Genomic DNA, 13522 nt, shown 5'->3' on the forward strand with positions numbered 1-13522 from the left:
ACATTTGCTACAAGTGTGTTAGGAGTCTAGGTTCAGGACCTACATGGCTCCTGATTAGTAACCTAGGTTCTGTTGAGTCCACAGGGTCCTATGTTCGTTAACACTATGGATTATCTTGTGGTGTCCTTAAGCCCTCTTTCTTGCTTCCTTCTATCTCCCACTCTTCCATAAGAATCCCTGTATGCTGTACCTGTTGCTTGACTGTTGGATTCTATGTCAGTCTCCATTAGCTGCTGGATGAAGCCTCTTAGAAAATAATTATGCTTGTTTCCTGTCTCCCAGCATAGAAAAGTATCAGTAACAGTGTCAGAATGTCCCTTTCATATGAGATTGGACTCAAGATGGTTTAGTCATCAGATGGCTACTCCCTCTTTCACTGCTCCATATTCATCCTAGCACATCAAATTTGTAGTCAAATTGGTTTTAGGCAAGTCAAAATTTGTGTTGAAGGTTTTATGGTGAGTTGATGATATACTTCTTCTCTAGAAGTCCTGCTTTGCTACAGGAGGTGGCTAATTCTGTCTCTATATCCCCTTCTGGTAAGAATCTAAGCTAATGTCACTCTCCAATACTCCCTGTATCCTCTCCCATCCCAGGCCTCCAGCTAGATACCAAAGATGCCCCTACACCTATGTCCATTCTCATTACCAGACTTCTCTTGCCGTCCACATTCCCAAACCTTATCACCAGCCCTGATTCCCTAATTACCTCCTTATATAGCTTGTTCTGTCTCACCATCCACCTCTGATGACTATCTAGTTATTAGTGAGAATTCTGCATGTTGCAATTGGTCTTCCATATTGTCTTAGTCAGGGTTTCTATTCCTGCACAAACATCATGACCAAGAAGCAAGTTGGAGAGGAAAGGGTTTTTTCAGCTTACAATTCCATACTGCTGTTTATCACCAAGGAAGTCAGGACTGGAACTTAAACAGGTCAGGAAGCAGGAGCTGATGCAGAGGCCATGGAGGGATGTTCTTTACTGGCTTGCTTTCCCTGGCTTGCTCAGCCTGCTCTCTTATAGAACCAAGACTACCAGCCCAGAGATGGCCCCACCCACAAGGGGCCTTTCCCCCTTGATCACTAATTGAGAAAATACCTTACAGTTGTATCTCATAGAGGCATATCCTCAACTAAAGCTCCTTTTTCTGTGATAACTCCAGCTGTGTCAAGTTGACACAAAACTAGCCAGTACAATTGACCCCTTGTCAACTTGACACACAAACACATCACTAGTAAGCCTCAACCCTTACATTCTTATTCATCCCCAAGGTCTAAATAACTTTAAATGCCCCACAGTCTTTATATATTCTTAAATTTTCAATCTCTTTAAAATATCCATCTCTTTTAAAATCCAACGTCTTTTTACAATTAAAGTCTCTTAACTGTGGGCTCCACTAAAATAATTTCTTCCTTCAAGAGGGAAAATATCAGGGCACAGTCACAATCAAAAGCAAAAATCAATCTCCAACCATCCAATGTCTGGGATCCAACTCACGATCTTCTAGGCTCTTCCAAGGGCTTGGGTCACTTCTCCAGCCATGCCCTGTGTAGCACACACGTCGTCCTCTAGGTTCCAGATGCCTGTACTCCACTGCTGCTGCTGCTCTTGTTGGTCATCTCATGGTACTGGCATCTCCAAAACACTGCATGACCCCTTCAGTCCTGGGCCGTCAATTGCAATTGACACTGCACCTTCACCAATGACCTCCCATGGCCTCTCACAGTGCCAAACCTCAGCTGCTCTGCATGACCCCTTCATGCCTTCAAAACCAGTACCACCTGGGTGACCCTTACACATTACCAAGTCCCTCTGCAGCAGGAGTACAACCTTGGCTATCTCTGAAACACAGCCTCTTTGTGGTTTCAGAAAACATTTCCCAGAAGATTTCACTTCAACGATGCTGGTCTCTTCTTAATCACAGCTAAATTCCTAGCTCCAGCTAACCAGCATCAATAGTCCCAGTAATGCAAAGTTTTTGCTTTAGTAGTTCTGGTATCTTGTTAATCACAGCTGATTCTTCAGCCCCAGCTAACCAGAACTACAGAATCGTCACAATCAAAACAGCAATGGCCCTGAAAAGAGTCTTTAATTTTCCCTCTGAAATTTCACAAGTCAGATCTCCATCTTCTGCACTGTTCTCACCATTATCTTCCAAGTTCCTACACAACATCTGACAGAGCTCTTAACAACAAATGGATCTTCAAGCCCAAAGTCCCAAAGTCCTTCCACAGTCCTCCCCAAAACATGGTCAGGTTGTCACAGGAATACCCCACTCTGCTGGTACCAATTTGTCTTAGTCAGGGTTTCTATTCCTGCACAAACATCATGACCAAGAAGCAAGTTGGAGAGGAAAGGGTTTATTCAGCTTACAATTCCATACTGCTATTTATCACCAAGGAAGTCAGGACTGGAACTTAAACAGGTCAGGATGCAGGAGCTGATGCAGAGGCCATGGAGGGATGTTCTTTACTGGCTTGCTTTCCCTGGCTTGCTCAGCCTGCTCTCTTATAGAACCAAGACTACCAGCCCAGAGATGGCCCCATCCACAAGGGGCCTTTCCCCCTTGATCACTAATTGAGAAAATGCCTGACAGTTGGATCTCATGGAGGCATTTCCTCAACTGAAGCTCCTTCCTCTGTGACAACTCCAGCTGTGTCAAGTTGACACAAAACTAGCCAGTACACATATTAACCAGTTCGTTTGTATCTTTGGATTGCATCATATTTGTCCTGCATTTTATGGCTAATATACATTCATAAATGTGTATATACCATATTGATTTCTGGCTGCAGGTTACCTGACTCAGTCTGTTTACATTCTATTTCTCTGCAAAACTCATGATACCTTTGTTTTTAATAGCTGAAGTATTCCATTGCATACCAAATTTTCTTTATCCATTTTTCAATTGAGGGACAACTATGTTATTTCTAGTTTCTGGCTATTATTAATAAAATTGGTATAAATGTATGTGAGAAGTGTCCCTGTGGTATAGTGTGAAAACTTTTAGGTATAGTCCCAGAAGTGGTGTATCTAGGTCCTCGGTAAAACTATTCTCAGATTCCTGAGAGAAGGTCAAGTTGATTTCCAAAGTGGTTGTAAATGTTTGCACTCCCACCAACAAAAGAATAATGTTCTCCTTACTCTACATCCTGGCCAGCATGCGTTATCACCTGAGTTTTTGATCGTAGATTTTTTGACAGGTATAAGATTGAATTCAGGATCATTTTGATATGCATTTTTTCTGTTGAATAATGGTACTGAACACTTCTTTTAGCTGTAAACCATTCTATACAAAAACTCTAAACAGTTAAAGTTTGATCATGGAATATTTATCTACATATTTATTTTCTAATTTAAAGTATTCATATGTTACATTTTTGCCAGTGTTGGTTTTAATGCATATTGTATATGTCTGATACAGAGTCTCACTGTGCTGTCATCTGAGACTTCAAGTTCATTACTGAATCCATGCTTCCTCTTCGCATCATGAGAAGATCACTACAGAAGCATATCACCACACTTAGCTAGTGGTATTGTAAAATCTCTTCATTAATGACTTTCATTTTTGCTTGCTTATGTATAAATTTGAATGAAACATTTATATTTTCTCATTTTCTACAATTTTCATTAAATCACCTTCACATCTAACCATATTTTTATTAATTGCCATATTTTTGAATTACAATAAGGTATTTAAACACTGAAATATATTTTGTAATGTTTTATTTTTCATTATTTACAACCATAATTTAAATCAAATATTCTATTCTATCATACCACTCCCCAAAGTTCTACAGATCCACTTCCATTTTCCATCCAGCTTTAATCACTTTGTCAAATGATACAAAATTCTAATGGAAAACCAATCTCTCAAAATCAAGAAAATAAAACCACATTCAAAGCAACCAATCAACAAACAAACAAGCATAAATAAACAAAACAACAAAAATGAAAAACATCAAACTGTAACCATATAAAAGAACACTCAAAAGCACAGAAACAGTGGATTCAAATTATTTATTGATCAACTACTGCTGAACCTGAGGACTGCCTCATTGATGTACCTAGTATCACTCTTTCTAGAAAATTAATATTTATCTCTCTGAGTGGTTCAGTTGTTACCCTTTCCTCTAGGACCTACATTTTTGCTTATTTATTATTTTATTTATATATTTATTAAATTTTAATATATTTATATATTTATTATTATTTATATATTTATTTATTTATTCATTCATTTCTTTTTAAATTATAAGAAAATTAAAATATATAATATGTAATAAAATAACCCACAATCTATCTATAGTATTAATAGACTAATCAATACTGGCATGAAGTTACCATTCTGCCTCAATGTAACAGTATTTTACTGTTAATTGGGTCCCTAAAACCTGTTTGTAGGAGATGTGCAAGTAGCTTCTGGGAACATTCCCCCAGTTAATTCTGATTGGTAAGTAAGATAATATCAGGCAATATATGCGGATGAGAGACAGCTGCAGGATTTAAGATTCCCAGGTTTAGAACCATGAGGAAGAAGAGGGACACAGATATGAGGGACCTGAGTTGTATGTAGGGGAGGAAAGCAGAGCCACGATGTAAAGGGGCCAGGAGAACATGGTCCAGAGGACTGCTCAATTAAGTCAAGATCAGTCAAAACATAACAAAGAAATTTGTATGTGGTAACTCAGAGGTATCTGAGGGAGGTAGAAACCAACATCATAGAGGTTAGGCAGTTGTTCAGCTATTGGGCTACTTAATTGATATTAAATATAAAGGCTGTGTGATTTTCATTTGGGAACATAAACCATTGAAGCTGGTAGTCATTAATGAGAGATTAATTTAAAAATTAAAACTTCAAATATGATAATAACTCTGGGCAAGACAAATCAACAGAAAACATGAGCCCAAGACAAGGCACAATAATCAGAGATCTACTTATTTGAACACTCAAACATCCCAAAATCCCTTAACTGGAAGTCATATTACATTTGAGAAGGTCCTAGTACATTAACAAAGACCCTGGAATTTAGCAGTATACTATGTTGACACTAACTTGACATCTTTATTTTAATGAAATTTCTAAGTACTGTCATCAACAATGACACCTTGCTGTCAGTTTGGCGACAGAGCCCTATAGTTTTGGCAACAACTTGGGTTGCTTGGAAATTTCTGTTCTACTTATAACAGCCCTTTTGGCCCATAACTAAATTATACGTAAACCAATTCTAGTGTTGAAGCTTTGTTTGGTGGCAATTGTTGGCCCATTGAGAGCCATTATTTGGTAATTTTACTTAAATCTCTCTCTCTCTCTCTCTCTCTCTCTCTCTCTCTCTCTCTCTCTCACACACACACACACACACAAACACAAACACACACACACACACACAAACACAAACAAACACACACAAACACAAACACACACACACACAAACACAAACAAACACACAAAAACACAAACACACACACACATTCATATATACACATACATACACACACACACACACACACACACACACATATATATATATATACATAATTCATAATGTTTTTATTGTACTATATTTCCCAACTACCCCTTCAGTACCCTTCTAGTGCCCTGTTACTTTTAACTATACCTCTTGTATTCCTTTCCACAATCTACCCTCCTCACCCTAGCTGTTTCTCCTTGTTTTCTCTTCCACAATCTCTTCTCTTCTTCTATTTCCTACTTGACTCCAGCTCCAATCCCAATTTGTTAGTTTTGTCTAGTCTCTTTCCTCTGTCAAAGTATGCTGTATGAAACTTGTAATTATCTTTTATTTTTTTAAAAAAGGCTGGTATTTACTTTACGTAATGAGTAACTTGAAAACAGTATCTGGGGCATTTCAGATGGAAGTAGCAACAATGTGTAACAGATGATTTTTTTAAAAGGCAGATATGAAGATGTAAAGATGTATTTATTATCTGTATATATTCATTTTCTTCTTATGTTTATGGAAGTTTTTGTAACTATTATTTGAATTATTTTTTCATATCATGAAAGTGACTAGGGATTTTCAAAGGGTTTTATTTTCTTTTACTGAACACTGAAATGATCATGTAACCTTTTGTCATTACTGTATTAGTGTAGTACTTTACGTGAGTGCTTTATATATGTTATGCTATTCCTACATATTTAGGTCACATTTACAATATAATAGTATAAACACTTTTCTATATGTTTGATGGCTTGGATTGTATTTGTTAGTATATAACTTCATTGTGTATTATTGTTTGATGTTTTTCATACAATATATTTTAATTACTGTCTCACCACTTTTCCAACTGTTACCAGATCTTTGTGTCTCCCTATCAATAAAATTTCATCCACCCTTGGTTGTGTGCAAGGTAACTATTTCTGTGTCTGTCTTACCCAGCCCCCAACAATAAAAACAAATAAATAAAATTTACCAAATCAATCACCCAACAAAGCTAAAAAGTACAAAAATATAATTAATCAAATACCTACAAGAGAACAATGAAACAAAAAAATGGATTTGTTCTTAGTGTTCTCATCCTTAGGTCCTGCCCTGCAATGGGACTGATATAAAACCAGTAGCACTCCATTGGGAAAAAATGAGTTTTGCATTTCTACACAGCAGGTATCAATTACATATAATGTCTTGGTTAAGGGTTGTACTTTGTGTCTACTTCTTTGTACCTTCTTTATAATAGTATTTCTGTCTGTTTTGAACCTGTGCTGGCCCTGGCTGTCCTGCTCTTGACTTCCTATATCAAACACTGGAGTGAAGTTTGCTGAATACATCCCAGTAAGGACCTAGTACAACAATGTTTGCGGATATAGGTGGTCTTATATCTATGTACTCACAGATGCCTTAAATAAATTGTTGTTATTAAAAAGTGAGAAAGTATATGAAGTTAGATGGAATAGAGTTACTAGTGTTTGGGGAATGAACATTCAAGGATGGGGAACTTTATATATTTTTACAAACACAAACTATTCAAATAATGATATTGCATCAAATATTTTATCAAGATAGTTTGTTACTAAGAAATAATAATATAAGATGCCTCAAGGATGCACACTTGTGTGCAAAATACTGCAAACACACATAAAGAAATGTTGAGAATATGCATGTATGTGTGTGTATGTATACACACACACACATATATATATATATATATAATATCTTTTCTAAAATAAATATCTTATATTATTTTCATCATTATATCACTAGGGACATTTGGTGTTAATTGCATATATTTCCAGCAAAGGGATTGGACCGACCATTTCTTTGTACAGTCCAAGAAGAATTATAGAAGACATTATAATATAGATAAATGTGTTATATACTGGAATAATTTATTCTTATAATCATAGACCATTTGGAAACTGACACCATCATATCATGATTAATTAAAAGCATGTTTCACTTAGGTACCCAGAGTGACAATCAGAAAACTGCAGATATAAATTGAAGCTTTCCTATAGATATACAGGATCTACTCACTTTCAGACTCCAGATACATGATCAAAAATAAGGAACTAACTGCTGGCTTTGCTCTACTGTTAATTGAAAAAATTGCTCAGGATAAATAGCAATTTTTCCTGTTTTCCACTTTATATTTGCCCAGAAGGAGGGAGCTATATGTGATTCATCAGTTCAGATCATGATAACCAAGCTTTTGCTTTCTCCTCCTATTTGAGAACTTTTTCCTGACTGGTTTAAAATCCATTCATTATTGGATGGAAAGACTCCTCCAATCAAATACAAAGAGAGCCAATAAAAATATCTGTAATGGGAATTTTTTACAGTCAAGCTCCTGATTATAGTCCAGGCCTCAACTAGTTCTGGGTGTAACCTAAGCCTGCCTATGAGATGCTTAAGAGAAGAAAGATTGTTCCTGAAATTTACAGGAGACAGAGACAACAGGAAGTAGAAATTGTTTGATTCACGTGATTACAGGTCTGTGTCACTAAATCATGTACTCTGTGTGAGAAATATATGTGTTTCTATGAAGCCATTGATTCTGCTTTAAGATATGGCAGGGTTTTTGTGAGTCTTGGAGTCCTGCATCATCTTCAATGGGCAGGATTCACATTCACAATAAATTTCTCAAAGAGAGCAAGGGTTTGCTGCTTTTTACATGAATTGGGGGAAATCATTATGAAGAATTGCTATAGCTCTAAGCCCCTCCAAGCACAGCACTGGCCAAGCTCTGAATCAGATGAACCCTAACTACCAGGTTGCATACACAGAACACTCTTAACTGCACTAACAGCTGGATCCAGCTTCCTGAAGTACTGAGTAGGAAGAATATGCTCTGAACTTGAAATGCTGGAATTTCCCATAAAGTTCTGCCCCCACTGAAACTAATATAAACCCTATCTTCTGTTCTACTCTGTTTTGTACATTCTCTAGACTGTGCACAGGAAAACATTCCACCTTTTTTTTTTTAATGTTAATAATTAACCAAAATGGATTGCAAATTTCCTGGAGCACACTAGTGTCCAGTTTCTGTCCCTAATGGCCTCTTATCACCATCTTACACCCACAAAACACTATGTACTCTAACAGCCAGACACCACCACAGCACTTCAGAGGAAAAAAGTCTACGCTCTGACCTTCAAAATCCACTAATCTCCATTCTGAAAATCTCCAGTAAGCTCTGCCTCCAGGAAACCTTATATAATACTTGTGTTTTTTTTTTTAATTTATTGTTGATGTTGTTGTTGTTGTTGTTGTTGTTGTTGTTGTTGTTGTTGTTGTTTTGCTCAATTCTCTGCTGGTTCTAGCCTCAATATGAACATCAATCCTCCTGCACATTTCCCTTCCGATAAATCACTTGTGTGAGTTGTGATATGTACTGTAACTGCCTGGTGTGCTTTGGCTCTCAACTGCCAGGAAGATTTTTCCCTAAGAGCTGTAATATATGCAAAGATAGGGCGATATATTTCCAGGTCCACTGATACTATCATCTCTCTGAATTGTAGGATGTTCTCACATTATCATCGTACATGTTGCATAAGGTCCTCTAGAATGAAAAACAGTAACACTTGCTTCTTATTTGAAAGTATTCTCTTGTCATCAATGATCTCAATGACTCAGCTTTTCCAATCTATGTTATATAGTCATGGGTAAATTGTCATTGCACATTGAAAATATTAATTTTTGCAGCTTTCTGTGTTCATTGTCTGTCCATCCTTTTCTATGAACTCAGGCAAGTAAGGAGAGTATTAGAAAAGCAATTGCCTCTCCATGATATAAAATTAGCAATTCATATTCCAATGAAAAATGTACCAACCACATTTACTTGTCATTCTTTGAAAATGAATCTACAACTCACAAACCACTATCTCTTTATTATTATTGCTTTCACACTAATTATTTCTATATCATATGGGTTTATGTGGTTATACAGCTTTGTCTGAATTGCTGATGGCAATCCCAAAAGAATTTCAATCCTACATCTCACTTATTATCTAGTGTTCTCCTGCATCATCTATAATTTTATTCTATCCTAGTATAATTTTATTCTATCCTAGTATTTATTCTTATGGAACATCTGATAGGGAAACAATTTAAAATAAAATATAATGGTGAATTAATATACAGTACAAACAACTCTACAAAACCTAGCAGCAATGCAAGTACTGCATTAGTAATAAATATCAAAGTAAGACATTTACATGTCTCACCAAATGTTTCATTGAAATAAAAACTTGGCAATAATAATATATATTGCTATAAATATAAAGAAGAAATGGAGAGAAATGAAAAAAGAGGAAATTAGGGACGTCAACAAGATATGACTTATGATTTTACTCAGCTTACTCCAGTGCTCTCTTTGTAATAGGCTTACAAAAGAAAGCAAAAATTTGAGAGTTCTCATGTTGTCCTCTTCACGAAGAGGAGGAGCTAAGTTACCTTAACAACTCAAAACTTGGAACTAATTAGTATTGGCCAATTTAATATTCATTTTCTTTTTAAAAAATAAATTGTTTTGTTTATTTATATTCCAAATGTTATTCCCCTTCCCAGTCCCCTATCCCAGAGTTCTCCATCACATACCTGCTCCCAATTGGCACTGGGAGGGTGCACCCCACCCACCCAACACCCACATCACACCCCAATTTCCCCCTTCCCTGGGACATCAAGTCTCTCCAAAATTAGGACAATCCTCTTCCACTGAGGCAAAAGAAAGCAGTCTAGTGCTGTATCATATGTGCTGGTGGACAGTGACAAGCTCATGTATGCTCTTTGGTTGGTGGCTTAATCTCTGGGATCTCTGAGAAGACTAGGTTAGTTGAAACTGTTCTGCTTATGAGTTTTCAATCCTTCCTTAGCTCCTTTGATCCTTCCCCTAACTCTTCCACAGGGGTACTTGAGCTCAGTCTAATGTTTTGCTGCAAGTATCTGTATCTGTCTCCTAGTAGAGCCTCCACAGGACAGCCATGCTTGGCTTCTGTTTACAAGCAAAACATAGTATCGTTAATATTGCCAGGGTTTGTTTGCAGACACCAACCTCTAACGTTTCTTTTTCATAGCTTTGTAAATGAATTAGATCTTACCTCTCTTCTCTGATTTTACATGGAATGAAAAAAGAGTTTGATCTATAGAATATTATAGAGACTTAGGTCTCAAATTTTACAACAAATCTCAAGCAATAAGTTAATTATTATACATGCGTCCTCTTTTCCTTCTTCTATATCCTGTATCAGTAGGAAATTGGATTTCTAGAATCATGAAATATGCTAGATGCTTGTGGAAACAAAACATCGTGGTTCCACCCATTTATCTGCTCATCTATCTATCTATCTATCTATCTATCTATCTAGCCTTCTATCTATCTCTCTATCTATCTATCTATCTACCTATTTATCAATATTTCTATATATCAATCAGGTATTTGTTTCTTTTAAACCAATTGAATTCAATTATTCTGGTTGTATGTACATAAATGTATAATCATTGACTGGTATATTGGCATTCTAGAAACATTTTTGCAGATGTCAAGGAATATCTATCTCTATCCTACATTTAACCAGTGCAAATATTCTCAAAGTATAAAATAGAAATTCAATTTACCTAGTCCTCTGTGTTCAAATTTTATTTTACTTGATTTTGTGGAAGTTTTCTGTTAGAGACCAGATTCAAAATGGATAGGGCCTGAGTAGGATGAATGTAGCAGGTGACATGGAGATAAATTGCCCTGCACAGCAACTTGAATTTTCTCTGAGCCCCTGAGATTATTTGTCGGTGTCTGCACCCAGAGGAGGAAGCAATATCTCCAAAGGGCCACAGGGTTAATTTATATTTCCTACAGAAGCAATTACATCATTTCTTATTTGCATTTCAAAGAATATATAAGACATAAATATGCAAGCACAATGAAAGAAAACTTTTTAAAAAATATGATTTTTTTAAGATTCAATAATCCCATCCCATTGCTGTCTTATACAAAGATGAGCTAAGGAGGGAGCAGAGAACTTGCTCTCCTTCCAATCAGAGAATTATAGTTACAGATTCTAGACAATGTGAATTCTGAAAAAAAATTTTTTTACATGTGATATAACAAGCAAAGCAAAAACTTAATAATATGACTTATGTCCTATTTCAATCCTTTTTATTGCTTATTTCAATATACATATAACTCTTTATATTCATTTTACCATAGTGTGAGAAGAGTGTCAAATTCTAGACATTTCAAAGTTACTGTCCTTATTGTTTCAATATTCGTCAGTAAAATACAATAGGCATTCTAATCCTTAACCTAAATTCTTTGATTCTTGGCTTCCTAAACACTTTAGAATATTGTTTGTTTTTAAGAAATCACTCAGACTGATACAATCATCAGAGAATAAGCAGTAAATGGTCACAATTTTATTTCTGTGTTTTCTACATGTTCTCTGTTTGGGTCTCTGTCCCATCCTCAGGGTCAAATAAAGACATTCTGTTGCTGATTTTCTTAACTAGGCACTTCTTTTGATGCAGCAAAATTTTATCGTGTTTATCCCCCAGACTCAGAACACCAAAGGTTTTAGTATTAACAAAGGCATAAGCAAGAAGTGAACAAAGAAACCTGTTTTATAGATAATTTTATTCAAACATCATGAGCCAAACAACCCATTGCTGAAACCTGGAACTATGTCACAGAGTCTCATTAGAGATGGAACTTTGTCATGTAGTGTCTTTAGCATGTCTGTCAATGGCTCTACGTGTCTTAGACAGAATTAACCATGAATTCACAGGGCAATAGGCATTCAAATTCAAAATACCATATTTCCCACCTCTTCTCCCCATTTTGCTGCTCTTATATCCAAATTATATTCCCATTCCTTTTTAATTAATTAATTAATTAACGTTTTACACTCCATATTTTATTCCCCCCCCCATGTACAGCCTCTGATTTTTCTACATACCGTACATCCTCCTCACACTCCTGTCTCCTTGTGGCTGTCCCCACACTTGACCTCTCAACTCCCTGGGGCCTCCAGTCTCTTCAGGGTTAGGTGCATCTCTGAATGAACACAGTCCCAGCAGCCCTCTGCTGGATGCGTGTTGGGGCCTCATATCAGCTGGTGTATACTGCCTGTTTGGTGGTACAGTGTTTGAGAGATATCAGGGATCCAGATTAATTGAGACTACTCTTCCTCCTTCAGGATTGCCCTTCTCCTCAGCTTCTTTCAGCCTTCCCTAATTCAACAATAGGGGCCAGCTGCTTCTGTCCATTGGTTGTATGAAAATATCAGCATTTGACCCATTCAGCTGCTTGTTGGGTGTTCCAGAGTGTGGTCATGCTAGGTCCCTTTTTGTGAGTTCTCCATAGCCTCAGTAATAGTGTCAGGCCTTGGGACCACCCCTTGAGCTGGATCCCACTTTGGGCCTGTTGCTGGACCTTCTTTTCCTCAGGCTTCTCTACATTTCGATCCCTGTAATTCTTTCAGACAGGAACAATTATGGGTCAGAGTTGTAACTGTGTGATGCCCCCTCCCTCATTGCCTTGTCTTCCTGCGGGAGGTGGTTTCTATGAGTTCCTTCTCCCTACTGTCAGACATTACATCTAAGGTCCCTCCCTTTGAGTCCTGAGAGTCTCTCATCTTCCTGGACTCTGATGCATTCTAGAGGGGCCCCCAACCTCCTAAGTCCTGAGGTTGCCTGTTTCCATTCTTTCTGATGGATCTCAGGACTTCAGTCCTTTTCCCTTACCCAGTACAAGATCAGGTTCCAATATCCCCCATACTCCCTTCCTAACTCAATCCATTTTCCCTCCCAGGTCCCTCCTTCACTCTCCACTTGTGATTCCTTTCTTCTTTCTCCAAAGTGGAACTGAGGCATCATCACTTAAGGTTTTTTTAGTTCTGTGGACTGTATCTTGGGTAAGATAGATAGATAGATAGATAGATAGATAGATAGATAGATAGATAGATATAGATATTAGCCATATATGGCTAATATTGACTTATTAGTGAGTAAATAAGTACTCATCAGTGAGTAATAAGGTGTCTGAGTTACCCCATTCAGGATGATATTTTCTA

The 13522-nt window shown here is 36.9% G+C and overlaps 1 protein-coding gene across 4 annotated transcripts in view; it reads left to right on the forward strand.

Moving 5' to 3' along the window:
* The window catches only part of LOC115031564 (uncharacterized), a 199217-nt gene that overhangs the window by 111435 nt on the left and 74260 nt on the right, over window positions 1–13522 (forward strand). For all 4 annotated transcript variants that reach the window (XM_085841685.1, XM_085841686.1, XM_085841687.1 and 1 more), the window contains one exon: window positions 3425–3533. The gene's annotated coding sequence lies outside the window, so the exon portion shown is untranslated. The remainder of the gene's footprint in view (window positions 1–3424; window positions 3534–13522) is intronic.

The sequence above is a fragment of the Mus caroli genome, unplaced genomic scaffold (genome assembly GCF_978045245.1).
Source record: "Mus caroli unplaced genomic scaffold, Mus_caroli_1 scaffold_8, whole genome shotgun sequence".
Classification (NCBI taxonomy): Eukaryota; Metazoa; Chordata; class Mammalia; order Rodentia; family Muridae; genus Mus; species Mus caroli.